This window comes from Agelaius phoeniceus, chromosome 6 (genome assembly GCF_051311805.1).
Source record: "Agelaius phoeniceus isolate bAgePho1 chromosome 6, bAgePho1.hap1, whole genome shotgun sequence".
NCBI lineage: Eukaryota > Metazoa > Chordata > Aves > Passeriformes > Icteridae > Agelaius > Agelaius phoeniceus.
Genome location: NC_135270.1, coordinates 4,853,039 through 4,867,824, shown reverse-complemented (window position 1 = coordinate 4,867,824; position 14,786 = coordinate 4,853,039).

Genomic DNA, 14,786 nt, shown 5'->3' with positions numbered 1-14,786 from the left:
GCCCAACACACCAGAACTCTCTCTGCATACGAGGGCAGAGAGTTTCATGACATTAATTTTCATTTTCCTGCATTCTGCTTGGTGCTCTGGCTAGCCCAGCATCCTTCCTATCCCCCAGCACCTTTCCTCCTCTGGGGAACTGCACAGGTTCCCCCTGCTAGCACCCAGCACCCCACTGGATTTCCCTCCCTGAGACAGGCAGGAAAGAGAACAGTATGAGAATAAAGAGTGCAAACAGCAGCAATATGTTCTACAGCGTGCTTGCATGCACAGCTTTCCTCCAGGACACAAGCAAACGTGGAAGAAAATCAGAATTACAGCAATGATCACCTCAGCTAGGCAGTTTCCCAAGCCCTTCCTCACCCCTCACCCTCTGGAAAGTTGCTGTGATCCTGCAGTGATCAGTGGGTGTTATTTTTTCACAGTTTGTCCAATACAATTCAGCCCTGGTGGACTTGCAGCTCATCCCTGCTGTAATAGGTCACCATATGCTTCACATCTGGCCCCACAAAAGGAGCCATATTACACACATGATGACAACTGGTTTAGGGCACAGTCTCCAGAGACTGATAACTGTGGCCAGCAGTCTTGACAATTTAGCAGTTTCATTAATCAGCATTAAAATCTCATTTTACTATTACAGGCATAATGACTGCAAATCCAAATGCTGACTAAAAGAAGTAATTCCATGAGTTGTGTTATTTAGCAAGCTGATATAGAGAATTTTTTTTTTCTAAAATGCAGGCATTTAATAAAAAGCCACAGGAAGTCCACTGCAGTGTCTCATCAAAAATTGTTGGACCAAACTGACCTCAGCAGTGATGATAGAGCAGAAGTGTATTTAATCAGACAACAGGCAAAGGTTGTAGACTATATATATGTTTTTCAGAATTCAGACCTTTCATTTGTCACAGGAGAAAGTGCTGCTTTAAAATGGCCTGCAATATCTGAATATTTGCTGTCAGGTGAGTATTTCAGTTTACATTTGGGATCTGACTCTGGCTTTTATTGGTGAGGGGGAGGGAAAAGAAAAAGAAACCAGTTTCCAGACAGCTATATGCAGGGAAATTATGTCTCCTCTTGCCTCACACAACACATCCTGGAACCCACTGGTATTTAAAGTTTGGAACACTTATTTTCTATATGTTTGCTATAGGGGATTGAAACTTGATGTGAATTCTTTTTTTGAAATACTTGAAGTCTTCCTAAGAGGATAAAACACAGGAGCCTGGGTTACTTCCCAGATTAAGCTTTAAGAATTTTCTACAAATTCATTTCTGTGTACAATTCCATGTTTGGGGTTCATCTCCAATGTCCTGAAAGCCTTTTCCTAATGTCCCATCCTCCAAAAGATGAAGCAGGGGAGGCTGTGCCATGTGGGCAGGTACTTTCTAACTTTCACTAGTTCGTACTGTGAGACAGCTGCCTGCAGAAAGTCAGCCTGGAAAACTGAGGAAAATGTCTTTAAAAAAGAGCCAGGGAAAAAAAAAATGATTTCTCTTCTTCATTACTCATCAAAATCCATCCTGTGTGTGTGCCACTGCTGTGTGGGTTGGAAAATGGGAACTGCATTCTCTCCAAGTCAAACACTTTCTTCTTGAAAATGGAAGGGTTACTTTCTATTGAATTTACTGAAAATTTGCATTCCAGATTCATTGTAGCAGCAAGGTACATCCACCTCTTTAAGCTTCTGCAGGACCAGGGCTAATTTGCCATGATGGTTACTTTGCAGGTGGTTTGTTCTAGCAGGAAATGCTCCAGAAGTGCTCTGGAACTGCAGACCTGCCTTGCTTTGTGTGTGTCCTGTGGGCACCTCTTCCAGAACACACAATTCCTGCAGCTGGAATTTTCCCTTGCCCTGCAGAGGGGCAGGGAATTGTTTCATTCTCCCAAGGACTAAATGCATATCTGATGAACAGCTTTTAGGGCCTATTTATTGCCAGGTATGATGAACCCATTTGAAATTCATTTTGTTACAGCTACAAAGCAAGGAAAGGCATTTATCCCAGGCGCTGCAATGAAATTGGGTTTTCTCTAAATCCCACCTTTCAGTGAGGTAAGTGAGCAGGGATGCTGGCCTGGAGCTGTCCCATGAGGTTCCCTTCAAGGCCACCTCCTGTCTTTTCTGGCTGAATTCCCTACCAGGTTAGGCACTGGAAATCCCTTGAAAACTCTCATTTTTTCCAGCTGCCAAGAACTGTGGTGCTCTTCAAGGAAAACACAGGTGATGTACTGGATTCCTCACACAAGCAGCTCTCCAGAGCTGGAATTTATTTTAAGCTTTGCTTGTTTTTAGGGCAGTTGTTGCTGTTGTTGTCAGGCCCATGCTAAAGCAATTACTGTGTGTGAGGGTCACCTGGAGTTCAGTGTCACTGAGAAGCTTGGAGCAGGGCAGGGAATGGCAGGAACTGCTCAGCAGAGGGGCTGACACAGACTCCCTCCCTTATGGAAACAGAGCAGCTCCCTCCCTGCCTCCCTGCTTTATTATTTTTTTCCAAATGAGAAGCAAGTTGAAGCCCTTTTCTTTCATGGCATCAAGCCATGCTGCCAAAAAAACCCCTCCCCTGCTCCAAGCAGCCAAGTGTCCCCCAAAATGCAAACCCTGGCATGTCCTGGGGGCAGCTCCAGCCCCTCTTGTGCCTGGCCCCTCAAGGGGATGGATGGAGGCAGCCAAGGCATCCCTGGGTGTCAGAGCAATCCAGGCAGACGAGATGTGCTTTGACACACAGTCCAAAAGGGATGGGCAGAGATGTGACAAAGAGCAAATGAGAGCCAAAGCAGGGAATAAACAAGGCCATCCATCCAAGGGAACTCCTCCAATGTGCTTTCCTCCCCTCCTGGATCAGCTGCTCCTTCCCTGTCACTGCTGCAGGAGAGTGAGAGGAATAGCAGATTTGTCTTTCCAAACAAGCTGTGGGTTTGCTGGTAGATAAAACCAGCACTGGGGGATAAAAGAAACAATGGGAAGGATTCTACTGATTAATGAATAGAAAAAGGTATTTGCTTTTGCAAATAAACTTTAGGTTTTGCTGATAAATGAAATTAGACATTGAGAGATGAAAGAAACAACGGGGAAGAAAAACCCCTAAATTCTATAAGAATTAAAAATCAAAAGGGAGGTTTATATATCAGAAGGAAATTTTTGGTATCAGGTGTATCAGGAAGTTTATATCGTTCAAGTACCTCAGCTAATGGGGAAAGAGAGAAGGGAAATGTGGCCAGGAAGTTGAGGTAAAAAGGGAGGCTGTGTCAGAGCCCTGTCCACATCCTCTCCACGCCAGGAGGGCTGCCTCTGGGGGCTTGAGCTGCTCACAGTGACCCCAAGATGTGTTCAGGTCTCTTTTCCTGGCCCAGCAGCTGAAGAAGGAGTCAGAGCTCTTCATTTCTCAGTCTCAAGTTTGTTTATTGTTTCTTATCTATAAAATCCTTTCTCCTGTCCAGCTGAGGTTCATTCAGCAGGACAGACAGAGGCACTGCCTGTCCTTGGGGTGGTGTTACCTTTTTATACTAAAAACTACATGTAAAATATTTACCATAACTTCCCAATACCTATCACCCATGTTAGACAGTGAGCTTCTACCTTCAACCAATCCAAAAGTGCCAACATCCCAGCAGAAGATGGAGGCCAAGAAGAAGAAGGAGAAAGGGCTGGACACGCCCAAATTCCTCCATCTTGCCCCCTGAAGCCCCATTCTAGAAACACCAAAAAATCTACTTTTCACCCTGTGATAAATTCACTATCATTCTGCTTAAACTTTTGTGGCTTGTAATTCTTCATCTAAAGGTTGGTAATTGTTTTTTCCAAGGGCTAAAATCAAATGCACAGGGGTCTTGGGCTCTGTGCCAGTGTCTCTGAGCCCCCTGGGCAGGGGCTGGAGTCCTCCAGGGCAGCCAGAGGGATTTCCTGGGTTCCAACAGCTGCCCAGCCCAGGTGAGTGCTACATTGCTGCTGGGAAAGCCACAGGCATTGCTTTTCTCCCTGCCACAGAAAAGCAGCACTTGTGTGGGTCTGTCCCAAAATGTGTTCTATTTTAACAGCTCTGAGGATGGATGTAGCTGTTGTTTGGTGGGGGGGGGGGAGGAAAGTTAAAGGAAAAAAAACTAATCAGAAAATCAGAAAATTGCCTTCTCTTTTTTTGCCTTTTCACTTTTTGGTGGGCTGAGGAGTTGCACCGCTCCATTTATAGTGGAGGGCTCCTTTACACCTGTGTATTTCTATATGTGGGTATAAATGCACCACATCTTGTTTTCACTTTTGTGTGTGTGTGTGTGTGCACAGAGCACAAATGCAAACCTGCTGGTGCTGTGTGCATTGACAAACATCCTCAGGTTCTGTGGGATACCCACAAACACACACACACACACACACAGAGCCACGTTTTGAGGATGGTTTCATTGTACCCAGCCACGAGGGTTTTTAATGATAGAACTCGAGAAGTTGCAAGAGATTTATTTTTCAGCCTCTCTGTCACTCATGAAAACACTTGCTCACAGATAAATCTGTTTATTAAGTCACAGTGGTGATTACAGGCAGACCTCTTAGACATGACAAAAATGCTGCACTTTTCATCACAAATGGATTTAATAAGTCCTGTGCAAGTGCAAATGAGCAGGGAGAGCCCTGATCCTCCACCCAGAAGAGCTAAAGCTTCTGCTGTTAACCTCCAAACTGCAGGTGTGGTGCTACTGGGTTTTATTTGGTAAGTGAGAACAGAACCAAAACAAGAGTTTTGGTACCACTTTTGGTGGAAATAGAATACATTTTGTTCTTTGATTGTTATCATACTTAATAATGAGAAGTAAGTATACTTGATAATTAATATATTTAGTAATATATATAGTAAATATATTAAATAATGAGAAGTGTATCAGGTAAGCACAGCAGGATTAAAATAATTCCCTGATGAAGAGAGGCCTTCAGGAAAGGGCCAGGCTTTATTGTCTGTGAGGCTGCTGTCAGCATAAAAAATTATCATGAACTTCAACTTCAAGCAATCAAACTTCATCATATTGAAGGAGCCCCATTAAATGCTCAGATTGCTCTTCATTGGATCAATTTCTGAGGGAAGGAGAGGCTGCAGAAATCAATAGGGCATGGCTGAGGAAGCCAGGGTGTCTTGGTGGTGACTGCCAGAGGGAGTGGAGCCACCTAAGGAGGGAGCTTGTGTCACCCTGCTGGGACACCGAATGCCCAGGAGCCCTGGGAGGGCTTGGAGCAGACAAGGAGTTCCAGAGACAGCTGGGCTGGGGGAAATCAGCCTCAAAACTCTTCTTCTAAATCTGCTGTTCAGCTCCTCCCTTGGCTTTCACTGCTCCCCAGCCAGGCTGAGGGTGGCATCTGCTGTGCCATGGGGATGCTGGTGCAGCACATCCCTCACTCAGGGCAGCTGGGCTGCCCCAACTCTGCCTTCAGAGACAGCCAGAGAGTGATCCAGCCTTCAGAGCACCTTCTGTTCCCTCTCTGTTTGTGGTTTCTCCAGTCAAAATACGCTGCTGGGTTCAGTTTGCTGCGTTTTGTGTCTCCACTCACGTTTTCTTCAGAGGAGAGAAATGCAATGTTGGGCGTTCAAGGGGAAAGGTCCTGGATTTGTGTGCAAAGGTAAGAACAGAAATTTAACCCTCTAGATTGATCTTTGATATTCATAACATTTAGACTTGGGTAACTCTACTGCCTGGACCTGTCCTGTCATGGTTTAACTCCAGCCAGCAGCTGAGCCCAGCAGTGTCCTGGGGTGACTTTTTAGTGCTCTTTAATAGTATTCACTTTTTGTGCTGGTGAATGCTTTGCCTGTTAAATAAACAGGTTTTTTCCCCCTTTTCTCCAAGGAAATCTTTGCTTTCTAGAGCAAATTCTAAACCCCTTTAGATGTTTTCTCCCAAATTTGCCCTAAACCAGGACACAAACACTCCCTCCCTCCAGATGGGAATGGGAAGGGTGGAGCTGAGAAAATCCTGGACAGGGAAAGCAAAAGGCGTAGGTGCAAGCAAAGCAAAGCAAAGCAAGGGCTTCATTCCCCACTGCCAGGGCAGGCAGGTGCTCAGCATCCCCAGGAGAGCAGGGCTCCATCACAGGGAGGGTTACCTGGGAAGAAAAACACCATCACCCCCTTCCCTCTTTCTTCCCCGAGCTCTCCATGGGAGCAGGATGGTCTGGAACATCCCTGGGGTCAGCTGTCCTGTCTGTGTCCCCTCCCAACTCCCCAAAAAGGGCCTTGACACTCTGCTGAGCAGCAAGGAAAGCATCCCTGCATGACCAACTTTGTTTCCAAAACACAATCCCATACCTGCTCCCATGGAGGAAATGAATTCCATCCCAAACACCATCCCATCCCTAAATCAGCCCCTTGCACCCTGAGCTTCTGTTCCACTTCTGTGGAAACAACAGAGAGCCCAGTAGAGTTAAAACAATTGGCACAAATTTTTGTCAGAACTGCTTTCATGTCTCATGATTTAAAATCACCCTGTCACTTTGTAGTTATTGTGTTAATCAATGTGCTCACACTGAAATATTTCTAAATGAAAAAAAAAAAAGTTTGTGGTGAGCAGATTATTTTTTCCCTCATATTTTGATCACAGAACCGTGGGAAAAAAACTTAACTTGAAAAACACCCTGAAAAATAAATAAGGACAAGGCCATTTACAAAGTAAAATGCTTTTTCTTTTGACATCTCTCTGTTCCTCCCCATTTACAAGGATGAGCCTTGCACTGAGCTTTGTGGATCCAATTGTTTCACCAAAAGGAGAATATGAGATGCTCCTTCTGAGTTCTGCCTCAGATAACTGAATGTGGTTTCGGTCAGAAATGCTGCAGAGGACACAGATAAAGGCTTCACAAACAGATTTCATGAGTTTTCCCTTTCTGATTGCTGGCTGAACATTGGGAAACTCAACTTGATTCAGAGTGGGGATAACAGGCCCTACTCTTTTCAAGTGGGCTTCAGGGCACAAAGAAGCCTTGCTCCAGTCCTTGGAGGTAAGGAAAGCAGATCCTGTTTCAGATCCTTTCAGATCCTGTTAGCCTTTCCCCCCCAGCAGGTTCAGAGTGCAGCCTTAAACCTGCAGGGAGAGGGTGCCCAGCTTCCCCTGGCCTTTTCAAAACAAACCAGCACAGCTTCCAGCTTGCTGCTCCCACCTTTTAGTGGTGGCTTGTGACAATCCTGCATGCCTACTGATTGTTGGCTCTCCCCAAGCCTATTATCCAGGGCAATAACCCTGGAGATGAGGGGGTTCTGCAGATGAGGGGGTTCTGCATGTTTGTGCTGCTGTCCACAAAGCTGATCTCCCTGCAGGGCACCCTTCCCATTGTGTGGGGAAGCCACAGGGGCCACTGGCTTGGATTGAGCTTTGATATCCTCTGGTGGTGTCCATGCCCAGGGGGTGTGAGTGTGCAGCTGAAACCACCACCACCACCACCATCTCCTGCTCCTCCTGCTGGTCTCTGCCACTGGCCCCTTTGTGCTGGGGTTAACTCTCCCTCTGCCTCATGCCTGCTGCTCTCGGGTTTTGTGTTGCTGAAATGGCTCCTGAGGTGTTAGAAATTCTTTTTTTCCCAGCCCTGTGACCAAAGAAGAGTTGAGATTCTTCAGCTCTGCTTTTCAAGGTTGTTTATTTTCTCTTATCTGTTCCATTCTTTCTTTGACCTGCTGAGGTCTGTCCAGCAGGTTGGGTTGTGGCACAGTCCCTGCCCTTTGGGTGGTGTTAGCTTTTCATACAAAGAACTACATGTACATTATTTATAATAATTTCCCAATACCTATCACCTATGTTAGACAGTCTGTCTCTCCTCTAAACCAATCCAAAAGTGCCACCATCACAGCAGAAGGGGGAGGACAAGAAGGAGAGGGAGAAAGACAGGACATGCCCAGATTCCTCCATCTTGCCTCTTGAACCCCCATTCTAAATCCCCAAAATTCTACTTTTTCACCCTGTGACAAATTCACTATCATTCTACTCAAACCCTTGTGGCTTGTAAATCTTCACACAAGGTTGGGAATTGTTTCCATGGGCTAAAATCAAAGGCACAGGTGGTTTTGACTCCATACCAAGATCTCTGAGCCCCTGCCAGGGTCTCAAGTCCTCCAGGGTAGCCAGAGGAATGTCCTGGGTCCTGACAGGCTGCTGTAATAACACAGAAAAGTTTAAAAACTCGTTTAAAAAAGCTTAGCTAATAATAGAGAAAAGCTGAACTGGTGCTGGGCTGGGCTCCCATGGAACCAAGGCCTTTCCTCCTCTCGGCCCAGCCAGGGCCTTGGGGGCCACAAGGGACAGGGAGGGGACAGAGCCAGGCCAGCTGAGCCCAGCTCACCCAGGGGACATGCCGGGCCACATGGCCTCATGCTCAGCACGTAAAGCTGGGCAAGAAGGAGCAGAGGACACATTCAGTGCCAGCATTTGTCTCCCCAAGGTGCCATTATGGGAGCTGGGCCCTGGGGATGGCTGAGCTCCTGCCTGCCCAGGAGAGCTGGGGAGAGAATTCCTTGCTTTGCTTTGCTTTTCTTGCACATGGGGCTTTTGCTTTCTCTATTAAACTGTCTTTACCTCTGTCTTTACCTGCAAAATCCTTTACCAGGGTTCTCCTCACTTCCACCCTTGCCATTCTCTCCCCCATCCCTCCAGAGGACAATAAGTGAGGGGCTGTGTGGGGCTTAGCTGCCAGCTGGGGTTAAACCTTGACACCTTGGGGAAAATGTTAAATATCTGTGGCAGGAAGTACTCAAATGAAACTGCCAGCCATTCATCACAGAGAATTTATGGATGTCTCCCCCTTCACATCTTAAACCTTGCATTCACTGAAGGCCACAAGATTCAGATATTAGTGCCATGTATCTTACACAAACAGGGACTCAGCTAACCTGGGGTCAGGGAGTTGGGGGAGCATGGAGAAGCTGCCACTGTGCTCTCCTTCCATTTTTTTTTTCCTCTGGAAGTATCCTAGATGCATTTTAATAAGTAGGAGCTGTCAGTATAACACCTTGCCTTCCTCACATCCTGTGTGGGAACATTAAAATAACATTAATAATAAGATATAATTTATAATATATTATAATAATAAATAAATAATATATTTATTATATATTATTATATTAATTTATTATATAATATTATATATGATATTATATATAATATCATATATTAATATATATAACATTATTATATATTATATTTTATATATCATTATATTATATTATTATAAGATTATATTCATTATATATTATTATATATATTATATAGAATATATTATATATTATATATAATATATATTTATAATTGTATTGATAATTATAATTATTAATATAATTAATTATATTATTAGCAAATATTTATATCTAATATTATGTCATTATACTTATTATAATTAATTCTTGATTAATTAATAATTAGAATAACATTACAATAAGCATTTAATTTTTGATCCAAAGATCTTGGAGTGTTTTTTGAGGGACTGGAGGAGCAGGACAAAGACAAGTCCTGCACTGTGGAGGAGCTTATCAGACCCCTGTCCCCAGCATTTCTCAGGCTACATCACAATTGATATGGTGAGATCTGGGCTCCCTCATGTAAGAGAGAAGAAGAAACTCTGCAGAAACTATTTTATCTCTTTTATCACCATCCAGTTCTGCCACAGGAGGATTGTACAGAATTCTGTCCCCCCTGCAATGGGGGCGGTACAATAATAGCATGTCAACCCCAAAATCCCTGTCCTGCATTCAAGGCCCTTGGGATCAGACCTTGCCACATTTTATAGCTTCAAAATCAAGACTAGAGCTGGCAGTTTTCATCTTTGGGGATGTCATTGCCTTCAATTAGCAGATAACACTTACCCCTAACTGAGAAACTGAGGAGTCTTTGTGACTCACGTAGCAAAGGCAGAATAAACTGTCCTGAGGTTTGAGAGCAGCTTCAAATATCACTTCTTTCCATCCCAATTTGTCTTCAAATTGGCTCCAGAAAGGCAGCACATCAAAGATCAATAGACTTCAGGGAAAGTGTGGGAGGCAGGGGAGAAGAGTGATGGTGAGATGATTCCCATGTTACTTGGAGGCACATTAATATTTCTTTGGCCACAAAGCACAGATCACAGGTGAGCTGAGCTCCAAAACAAGGCAGGTTTTGCTGCAAGATGCATAACACGTGTATGAGCTGGGAGCCCTGCAGGTGTCTTTAATGGGTACCAAACATTTAGTGAGAAAACAGGAAGAAAAAGTGGTAATTTAGGACCAAAGCAGTTGGCAGAGGCTCAGTATATAACACAGCAATGCACTGTGACAAATGTAGGCAATAATGTGTATCACTCTGCAGAGTCAGAGCCAGAACCTGTAAAGACCAGGTAAGAACTAACCAAATACCAGCAAAAAAATCCCCCAAAAAATCCCCAAAAACAACAACAACAAAAACCAAACAAAAATCAAAACCAAAGAGGATCTTGTCCTCCAATAACTCATTTTGTTGGGAAGGGACTGGCTGGTGTGCTCAGAGCTTGAGACCAGGGCACAGTGTGGTGGCAGTGCCTCAGTTCACACTTCTGTAAGAGGCTTTATCATCAGGCAACAGCACTTAATTTTGCTCTTAATAAAAAATGTCAGGAGATTAAGACCAAGCTGAAGATTCCTACTGCCATCCTGGGATTTAGAGGTTATGCTGAAATCATTAATACAACCACTATTTGAACTCTTTTGATCACCAAGTATTAAATTCATCCCTAAGTACATAAATCCTAGGAAGCAGGAAAGCAGAGCTACCAGCATTGCTGGTCCTTTTTCATCTGCTTTTCTCATCATTGCCAGTGCTTGTAATGTCCCTCAATCACCTCCTGAACTGCATAAAGAACCCACAGTCCCTCCCCATAAAAAGCTGTCCTAAATTATCCTAGAAGATCAGTTTGTTTTTTTTTTTTTAATTTCAGACTCTCAGAGCATCCATGAAAATCCCAGGTGGGTTTTGTTCCCTCCCTGGGGCTCCTGCTGATGATTTGTGCTAGCCCAGAGAAGCAGGCTTGGCCCTGGCCCTGCTCCTTCAGCAAGCAGGTATTTCTCAAAGCCAAGAGCCTTGGTGCATTTGCAGCACCCCCAGCTGTGACAGCCCAGCAGAGGGTGAGACACATTTCATTCTTTTTTATGCTATTATTATTATTTTCTGCTCGGCCTTATCCCTGTGCTGTGGTGATAAAAAAGAAAGTTGTTTTGTTTTGATTTTGGTTTTGGTTTTTTTTCCTTTGGGTAAAATGAGTGCCTAATATAAAACCTGTCCTCTAAAGCCAGAAGACCTCAAGCCTTTATTTACTAAACTAAAATCTCCATTGCAAGTAGATGAGCCAGCACAGTAGTCAGTCAGTGAACCCCAACAGCAATTCTTGTTGTTGTTTTATAAGTTCTTAACAAATATTTCTGAGTCAGACAAAGGATTATGCTAATGAGCCTGCTGAGCTGACACTGCCTTTCCACAACTTTTTAAGACAATGGCCACATTTTCTTCTAAAAGCAGCTCTCTCATTAACACAGGAAGGCTCCAGAACACATTCTGCTTCTCACAGAGAAATAATTCCTCTAATTGCATTTTCTATTTGACTTCAAGCAGCATTTGAACAAAACTGTCACTCCAAAATATGATGGCATTGTTCCACAGCCTTTCTTTTCACATCCTTTTCCACCCTTAAAAGGAAGATTCACATGGAACCTCTCTACCTGCTTTTGCAGCAAGCTGTTGTTCTGTGTGTTGGGTGTCTTTAAGTGCCCCTCAGCACAGCTCAGGTGAGATTGCAGGATCTCTTAGGAGCTGGAATGGGCTTAGCAAGGCTTTAGGCTTTCATTACTCAGCCAGAATGGGGAGTCCATCAATCCCCCCTGCATTGACAGGCTGCTGAATTCATTGGCACGTTTGACAAGGACAGCTATTACCCCGTGTTCTCCTGACAGCTGGCTTGAGATCAGGAATTTGTCAATCCCCTTCACATCAGCTGCTGCAGGAACAGTTGAATAGATCAGGTGAGGACTTTGCAAGATTTCTCCCCATCCCCCAATACAATCTCAACATCTGGTGATAACCTGAACCCTAAGTAAAATTATGGACTTCATGCCATCAATAAGCAAGCAGCAATGCCAGAGCTGTGCTGTAAACCATCTCCTGACTGGGCTGACAAAGCCTTCAAGGAGTCAGAAAACGAATTCATTATCAGGAAAGTTAGCACCTTTCAGTAGTGACTTTCTATGTGTCCTTCAAGTGATGCTTATTGGGGGGGAGTATTTCAGGTTTGTCTGAGTCTGGGGACTGGTGTTTATACAAGTGTTGATCACTCAGACTTCACCTCTCTTAAGATCAGGACCCAGCTTGAGTTACAGTTGGATGTGAATAGTTCAGGGCCTGGAACACTGTGCTGGGAGCCTGTGCTGCTCCCTGGCCACCACTATCCCTTTTTAAGACAGCTCCTAGAGCCTTGTTCTTCATTTCCCATGGCTGCTCTCAAGAGCTTTTTCTGGCCTTTTAAGACCAGATCAGAAAGTGATGTGGTATTTTATAGAAAACAGCATGCAGGCATGCTCCTGCCCAGAGCTGGCAGAGGTTCACTGGCCTGACAGTCCTATAGGTTCCTTCCTCCACATTCTGTGCTGCTTTAGTGTGTGGGTCTGAGCCTCACATTCAGGGATGGTGAGCTCTGTGCACAGAGCAGGGAGACAAAACAATTCCTGCTCCAGCTGGGCACCAAGGACAAATGATCCCAATCTCAGCCCCAGAGCACAAACCCCGTGGGCTGCAGAGAGAAAAACAAGCAGGGTGGGACTGCAGGGGCTAAAGCTGGAATGGGACAATGAACTGCAAGATGCAAATGGAGCAGAACTGATCCAAGGGAGAGAGCCCGGGAGCGCTGGTGCATTTTGGGGCCATTTTGGTTCATCTTGGGTGCAGGCCTGGCTGGGCTCTGGTGCTGCCCAAGGTGGATCCATGGAGGAGATGCTTTGAATCAATCCCTGCTTGATTCTTTAGCTCTCTCCAGCCCCTGCTCTAGCTCCAAGGCCTCACAAGGCATCACAAGAGGGAGATACCTGAGCCAGCCCCCAGCTTAGTGAGAGATCTTCCTTTTGTCCCTGAAGAGCAAAATCCAAGCTGTGCCTCTGCCCCCTCTGCTCCTCTTGATGCCTGAGGATTTTAGCTTTATAGTTTTGAAATCCTCTACTGCATTAGTGCATAACTCCAAACTCCGTACAGAGTGTGGTTAACTCTCTTCACACTGTGGTCAAAGAGAACAATCCCTCTCAGCCTGTGATCCAAAGAAACCCTATAGTCTCAGGCTCTGAGAAGTATAAACAAAAGTGATTTGGGGGATGGGGGGAACTGGGCAAATATGACTTCATTACCTGAAAGTTTATTTGGAGGATTAACCCCTGATATGTTATTGGAGCAAACTTATAATTGTCTGAAAACCTTGTGACCATTATCCATCTTGGGTGCAGCTTCAGAGGCTTTTGACTATGCTGTTTGAAAGCCTTTAATAAATACCCACTTTATTCTCTTAATCTTGTCTAGCCTCTCTTCTAGGCAGCCCCTCCAAGGCATCCCTCTCTGCTGGGCACAGAGAGGGAGAAATGCCCTTGCCAGGAGATCTCCCCCAGGCCTGACAGGAGGGCAGTGGAAATGGACTCATCCTCACAGCATAAAGTGCTCAGAAGCAAATCCTGAGACACAAAACTTCGTTAGGTCTAGAACTTAGCACCAGTCAGGCTTAAAAGTAAGTTTGTAAACAATTAGGATATGCCAGAGTTGTTAGAAAGTGAAGGCTTACCACAATTCTGTAAAAAGGAAAAAGGAAGACATTCCAAACTTCCAAATGCCCTAGCTCAGCAAACAGGTACCAGCTACTTGGCTTTCCCAAGACCACAAGGTAAATTAGGGAGAGATGACTTTGGGCAGCCCTTTGGCCACAAAGCAAGTCTCTTTTCCCTTTAAGTAAAATGACATTAATTTTAAATCTGGAGGGCTGGCTATCAGCATCCATTACCCTAAGAATGGAAATGGACATGGACAGACCACCAGGTGTGTCACTGTCATATTCTCTGAAAAATCCCTTTGCCAGGATTTCTTCTGGGAAGCTGAGACGCCTCAGAGAAAAAATGAAAACAATAATTATCTGATTTGCTTCTCCTGTGTTTTGCTGCTTTGGAATGTGGTTGGAGATTGTTTATCCAACAGGTGAATGTTTGATTGGTTTTATGAGAATAGTTTTTACTTAATGGCCAATCAGTGCCAAGCTGTGTCGGGACTCTGAGGAGTCAGTCACAAGTTTTTCATTAGTATCTTGTTGAGCCTTCTCTAAGTGTCCTTTTTTTATTCTTTAGTATACTTTTAGTACAGCATTCTTTTATATAATATAATATAATATAATATAATATAATATAATATAATATAATATAATATAATATAATATAATATAATATAATATAATATAATATAATATAATATAAATCAGCCTTCTAAGAACATAGAGTCAGATTCTCAAATCCTCCTTCATCCTGGGGAAAACACCCCACAGGTGGGCTCTGGAAGGGACTGGATGCACAGGAGATGGGGCTGGCTGGCTGGTGGCTGTGTCAAGGCAGAGTCCAAGCCTGACCTCTGGCTCCTCTGGGCAAGCAAAGCGTGGCTCTCCATGCAGGTGATCACCATAAACCTTTCATCCTACAGCTGTGCCTCCATTCCCTGAGAAAACACAGCCAAGAGGAGCTGCTGCCCTTCACCCATCAGCCCTGGGTTAACTGTGGGCCCTGAGACCATGCTAGAATAACTTCTGGAGGTTA